The following is a 7449-nucleotide window of genomic DNA, read 5'->3' as shown; positions in this document are numbered from 1 at the left end:
GCTTACCTATGCTCCCGGGAATACTAAAACATTCCAAACAAATATTTCAGGATCCTGTAAAAGGCAGAGCCATAACTCCAAGGGTGGAGAAGAAGTACAAGCCACCGCCAACAGACCCTGTTTATGTTACGCAGCAATTAACACCAGACTCTGTGGTTGTTGGGGCAGCTCGCAAGAGAGCAAACTCTCATACCTCGGGAGATGCACCACCTCCAGACAAGGAGAGTCGCAAATTTGATGCTGCGGGTAAAAGGGTTGCAGCACAAACGGCAAACCAATGGCGTATTGCCAATTCACAAGCACTTTTGGCAAGATACGATAGAGCTCATTGGGACGAAATGCAGCATTTCATAGAACACTTACCCAAAGAGTTTCAGAAAAGGGCACAACAAGTGGTAGAAGAAGGACAAAGTATCTCCAATAATCAGATACGGTCAGCAATGGATGCAGCAGATACGGCTGCAAGGACAGTAAATACTGCAATAACGTAAAGGAGACACGCATGGTTGCGTACGTCAGGATTCAAGCCGGAAATACAAGAAGCCGTGCTGAATATGCCCTTTAATGAACAGCAGTTGTTTGGGCCGGAAGTCGACACTGCTATTGAAAAACTCAAAAAAAGATACCGAAACGGCAAAAGCCATGGGCGCACTCTACTCCCCACAAAGCAGAGGCACATTTGGCAAAACACAATTTAGGGGAGGGTTTCGAGGTCAACCTACAGAGGCTCCAACCTCACAAGCAAGGCCCACTTATCAAAGCCAATATCAGCGGGGAAGTTTTCGGGGCAATATAGAGGGGGACAATTCCAAAAGAATAGAGGGAAGTTCCAAAACCCCTCAAAACAAGCAGTGACTTCCAAGTCACACATCCCCAACACATAACACCTGTGGGGGGGGGGGGGGGGGGAGACTAAGCCAATTTTACAAACATTGGGAGGAGATAACAACAGACACTTGGGTACTGGCAATTATCCAGCATGGTTATTGCATAGAATTTCTCAAATTCCCTCCAAATGTCCCACCGAAAACACACAATATGTCAAAAACAACATATAGATCTTCTAGGACTAGAAGTTCAGGCATTGCTACTGAAAGAAGCAATAGAATTAGTACCAAAACATCAGAAAGGAACAGGAGTTTACTCTCTGTACTGTCTCATACCCAAAAAAGACAAGAGTCTGAGACCTATATTAGATCTCAGAACATTAAATACCTACATCAAATCAGATCACTTTCACATGGTGACATTACAAGACGTAATCCCACTGCTCAAACAACAAGACTACATGACAACACTAGACCTAAAGAATGCATATTTCCATATACCGATACATCCTTCACACAGAAAGTACTTAAGGTTTGTATTCCAAGGGATACATTACCAATTCAAGGTGTTGCCATTCGGAATAACAACGGTGCCAAGAGTTTTTACAAAGTGCCTGGCAGTCGTAGCTGCACATATGAGAAGGCAGCAAATACATGTGTTCCCGTACGTAGACGATTGGTTAATCAAAACCAACACACTAGAAAGGTGTTCACAACACACAAAGTATGTCATAGAAACCCTCCACAAATTAGGTTTCTCAATCAACTACACAAAGTCACACCTTTTGCCGTGTCAAACACAGCAATACTTAGGGGCGACAATCAACACAGCAAAAGGTATTGCCACTCCAAGTCCACAAAGGGTTCAGGCATTTCACAATGTAATACAGGCCATGTATCCAAAACAAAAACTACAAGTCAAAATGGTGATGAAACTCCTAGGCATGATGTCCTCATGCATAGCCATTGTCCCAAACGCAAGGTTGCACATGCGGCCCTTACAACAGTGCCTAGCATCACAGTGGTCACAGGCACAGGGTCAACTTCTAGATACACCTCGCTTCAGTGGTGGAACAGTATAAATTTAAACCAAGGGCGGGCTTTCCAAGACCCAGTGCCACAATATGTAATAACGACAGATGCCTCCATGATAGGGTGGGGAGCACACCTCAATCAATACAGCATCCAAGGACAATGGAACACTCACCAAAAACAGTTTCACATAAATCACTTAGAACTATTGGCAGTATTTCTAGCGCTGAAAGCATTTCAACCCATAATAAGCCACAAACACATTCTTGTCAAAACAGACAACATGACAACGATGTATTACCTAAACAAACAGGGAGGGACACACTCAACACAGCTGTGTCTCCTGGCACAGAGAATATGGCATTGGGCGATTCACAACCACATTCACCTAATGGCACAATTTATTCCAGGAATTCAGAATCAGTTAGCAGACAATCTCTCTCGGGATCACCAACAGATCCACGAATGGGAGATTCACCCCCAAATACTGAAGACTTACTTCCAGAGTTGGGGAACACCACAAATCTATTTGCAACAAAGGAAAACGCAAAATGCCGAAACTTCGCATCCAGGTACCCACAAGATGAGTTTCAGGGCAATGCGTTATGGATGAGTTGTTCAGGGATATTTGCTTACGCTTTTTCCCCCTCCCCCTCTCCCACTCCTTCCATATCTGGTAAACAAGTTGAGTCAAAACAAACTCAGACTCATACTAATAGCGCCAACATGGGCAAGACAACCTTGGTACACAACACTACTAGACCTCTCAGTAGTGCCTCATGTCAAACTACCAAACATACCAGATCTGTTAACGCAACACAAACAACAGATCAGACACCCAAACCCAGCATCGCCGAATCTAGCAATTTGGCTCCTGAAGTCCTAGAGTTCGGACACTTAGACATTACACAGGAATGTATGGCGGTCATAAAACAAGCTAGGGAACCTACCACTAGACATTGCTATGCAAATAAGAGGAAAAGATTTGTTTATTACTGCCATAATATTCAAATTCAACCCTTACACGCATCTGCCAAAGACATCGTAGGATACTTACTACATTTGCAAAAGTCAAAGCTAGCTTTTTCTTACATTAAGATACATCTTACAGCAATTTCAGCTTACCTGCAAATTACGCACTCAACTTCTCTATTTAGGATACCAGTCATAATAGCATTTATGGAAGGCCTAAAGAGAATTATACCACCAAGAACACCACCAGTTCCTTCATCGAACCTCAACATTGTCTTAACACGACTCATGGGTCCACCTTTTGAGCCCATGCACTCTTGTGAAATGCAATACTTAACTTGGAAAGTTGCATTTTTAATTGCCATCACATCTTCAAGAAGAGTAAGTGAGATTCAAGCATTTACCATACAAGAACCACTTAAATCAAACAGTAGAATTACCAGTGTTCTTCCCACAGCCAGATTCTGTAGCTGAAAGAGCACTACATACATTAGACATCAAAAGAGCGTTAATGTTACTACATTGACAGAACAAAACTGATTCGAAAAACAAAACAATTATTTATTGCTTTCCAAAAACCTAATACAGGAAATCCAATTTCTAAACAAGGCATTGCTAGATGGATAGTTAAGTGCATTCAAACCTGTTATCTTAAAGCAAAAAGAGAACTGCCTATTACACCAAAGGCACACTCAACTAGAAAGAAAGGTGCTACCATGGCCTTTCTGGGAAATATTCCAATGACTGAAATATGTAAGGCAGCTACATGGTCTACGCCTCATACATTTACCAAACACTACTGTGTAGATGTGCTAACGGCACAACAAGCCACAGTAGGTCAAGCAGTACTACGCACATTGTTTCAAACAACTTCAACTCCTATAGGCTGAACCACCGCTTTTGGGAAGATAACTGCTTACTAGTCTATGCACAGCATGTGTATCTGCAGCTACACATGCCATCGATCGGAAAATGTCACTTACCCAGTGTACATCTGTTCGTGGCATTAGTCGCTGCAGATTCACATGCGCCCACCCGCCTCCCCGGGAGCCTGTAGCTGTTTAGAAGTTGATCTTGAACATTTGTAAATATATTACTTTAAACTACATTATGTACATACGTATTCACTCCATTGCATGGGCACTATTACTAGCATACACAACTCCTACCTCACCCTGTGCTGGGAAAACAATCTAAGATGGAGTCGACGCCCATGCGCAATGGAGCCAAAATGGGAGGAGTCCCTCTATCTCGTGACTCGAAGATTTCTTCGAAGAAAAACAACTTGTAACACTCCGAGCCCAACACCAGATGGTGGGATGTGCACAGCATGTGAATCTGCAGCGACTAATGCCACGAACAGATGTACACTGGGTAAGTGACATTTTCCATATATATATATATATATATATATAGTTGTGTGTGAAAATAAATATATATAGTAACAAGAAACGTGACACACTCCGTAGCAGAATAGTAATGCTTATTTGCTTATTAAGTCTACACGTTTTGACCATCACTCTTGTTCACAAATGTTAGTCCTCCAGCGCAGTTTGTTATATATCTTAAAAACACCAGAGCATTCTGGATCTTGTAATTCATAAATTACTACTGCACAATCTCCACTACCTGCTCTCAGTGAGACTGTCAATTAACATGCAATTGCGTTTAATTATGTTTCCCTTTTTTTTTTTTTAAGATGGGAACGGCCACTAGATGATGTAACATGAGGAATGCAGATGCCAAGAGAACTCATCATTTTTCATTCGGTCAGTACACGAGAGTGATCAAGACCAGGCATGGCTGAAGGAGATCGTATGCAGACATCACTGGATCAAGGTGTTTATATTTTCTAGATGATGCTAGGCAGGACAGGTGCTCTTCACAGAAAGGTTTCAGTTGATCTGTTGTACGTCCACGGCTCTGTGTTGGGTAGTCTGTTGGTGCAGTGTCTGGATCAATGATGAAGAAAATGCCAGTAGCTGAACCTAGTGAAGAGCTGGTATTTAAGCAGGATTACTCTGAGATCCAGTCACTACTTAAAGAGAGGAAGTACTAATACGACACATTTTTGTTGATCAAATATTTGGAGGTTTTCTAAGGTGAGGAAATTGGTTGGTTACAGTGTGTGTGTGTGTGTGTGTATATATGTGGTGTATGTGAAAATAAATAAATATATATAAAAGAAAAGTGACACACTCCATAGCAGAATAGTACTGTTTATTTGCTTATTAACAGTACGTGTTTTGACCATCACTGTCTTGTTCACAAATGTTAGTCCTCAAGCGCAGTTTCTATTATATATCGCTTACAAACACCAGAGCGTTCTGGATCTTGTAATTAATAAATTACCACTGCACAATCTCCACTACCTGCTCTCAGTGAGACTGTCAAATAACATGCAATTAAGTTTACCCTCAGTGGGTTAATTGCATGTTAATTGACAGTCTCACTGCGGGCTTTACAATTATAAAATGACCAAGATATCAGTGGTGAACTGGTGGAGATTGTGCAGTAGTAAAAGAGGCAGACTCATTTTTCAAGAGCAATGCTAATATTGATGACACAGCAAAAATTCCTCGGGGGAGGAAATGAATCAAAAGAACTTTTCTTACAGATGCAAAAAAGGGCGAGAAAATAAAGAGTTGAGAAATCATTACATTGAACATTGATCTAAAGAGGAAAGACAAGCGATTAAACCACTAAAAGATAACCCTTCTCTCATTTTAAAGCCTGCAGATTAAGGAGGAAATGTGGTTAGCTACGTGAGGCTGCTGTGCAACCCAACATTGTCTATCAAACAAGAAATTGAGACAGTGGCACACCGATTTCCTGATTAACAGTGATGAATTGACATTCTTAATTTAGGATCATCCTATATTACCCCAATCTCTTCTCCCAAGTTTGAGAAAAATGAACAGCAATGCTAAACAGGTTTAAAGTAAGAGGTTACAAACAAGATCATATACAAAGAGGTTTTGAAAAAGCAAGAAAAGTGAATTGAAGTGACCTGTTGGTTCTTAACAAGCAGCATGGCATGTCAGAAGGTGAATCACGGATACTGAAATCAAGAGTTATCCTATCAAATATTACCTGTGAAACCACTCGTGATGTACATACTTTAATGTAAATGTGGACTTGGGTATATCGGCAGTACCATTTGCCAATTAAAAAGGAGAATTCTGGAACATATCCGAGCTATAGAAAATAATGACCCCATATATGCTGTTGCCAGACACATTAATAAGGTACATACAGGCTTCGCATGGAGAATCTTGCAATATTTTGGGGTAGACACAGTACCTCTTATCATCTAGGGCTGGACATAAAGTGCAGACACTGAGGAGAAAAGATCCTAGATATATTATGAAGCTTAAAACTAAACGCCCGTGACGTTTAAACCCCCCATGAGGAACATACACATATAGTATTGCAACAATTCACAGCCCAATATGGAGGGTCTGATTAATTGATAGATTAAGACAAGCAATTTAAGCATGTCAAATATAATCGTGTTTTTCAAAGGTCACACAAAACAAACTCTTATTATGAATTAATGTATGAAAGACCGCACTGACGGCAACTTAATTGCATGTTAATTGACCGTCTCACTGAGAGCAGAATAGTTATTTAATACATGTTTATAGTTAACCCATGAAGCACTTTACAATTATAAAATGACTAATCAAGAAATCAGGAGTGAACTGGTAGAGATTGTGCAGTAGTAATTTAGTAACTAAGAGATCCAGAATGCTCAGGTGTTTGTAAGAGCTATATAATAGAAGCAGTGATGAGGGGCCAACAGTTGTAAACAGGACTGTGATGGTCGAAACGCGTAGCTTGTTTGTGAGCAGTATTGTTCGACTGCAATGTGCGTCCCGTTTCTTTTGTTACTACATATCTTTGGAGTTGTTCCAACCTCCTGGGAGCACAGGCTTGGAAGTAGCATGCCACTCGTGTGGACCGATTTTGCTTAAAAATAATATATATATATATATACATATACATACATACATACAGGATATTGATATGTAATCACTTTTCTTTAGAGTTTACAATAATCACTGCAGTGTTCCAGAAAATGAACATTCGTGTGTGTTTACATTATTGGTTTCTAATTTCAGTATTCTTTCTGGCAGGTTCACCAACTGTTAAAAGCAGTCTTCGGCGTCATCTGTTGCCATACATGGGATGTGTAAAGATACTCAGTATTTCTAGGAGTGTAAAATACCGTGTATATGATGGCGCGGTGAAGGAGATGTGGAAAGATGTTTTGTTTAGCTTTCTAAGCTATCGCCTCTTATTCTACAGTATCTGGTTTCAGTAGACAAGTTGTTCAATTCTATTAAATGTTTAATTATGAAGTTTCCATAAGATTGAATACAAAAATAAAATTGCTTATCTGAGACCTTCATTTGTGTGAAGCGCAATGGCGGTGAACTGATGGGTGGGTGGGGGGTTGGTAAGTATATCATTTTGAGATGGGTGCCTTGCTTCCTAATTGGGGGGAGCGGGGGGTGGGGTTGGAAGATAAGGATACATGTTACTGACACCCTATCTGTTTTAAGTAGCATAGCCAGTGCTAATGTGTTGCCTTAATCAAGATGGAAACTAAGAT

The 7449-nt window shown here is 40.6% G+C and overlaps 1 long non-coding RNA gene across 4 annotated transcripts in view; it reads left to right on the top strand.

The window, feature by feature from the left end:
* LOC138303920 (uncharacterized) overlaps positions 1-7245 on the top strand; it is a 34897-nt gene extending 27652 nt beyond the window's left edge. For all 4 annotated transcript variants that reach the window (XR_011205463.1, XR_011205465.1, XR_011205464.1 and 1 more), the window contains 2 exons: positions 4531-4670; positions 6971-7245. This is a non-coding gene — a long non-coding RNA (uncharacterized lncRNA). The remainder of the gene's footprint in view (positions 1-4530; positions 4671-6970) is intronic.
* Positions 7246-7449: the final 204 nt, after the last annotated feature.

The sequence above is a fragment of the Pleurodeles waltl genome, chromosome 7 (genome assembly GCF_031143425.1).
Source record: "Pleurodeles waltl isolate 20211129_DDA chromosome 7, aPleWal1.hap1.20221129, whole genome shotgun sequence".
Lineage (NCBI taxonomy): Eukaryota > Metazoa > Chordata > Amphibia > Caudata > Salamandridae > Pleurodeles > Pleurodeles waltl.
This window is presented reverse-complemented; position numbering and strand designations above follow the sequence as displayed.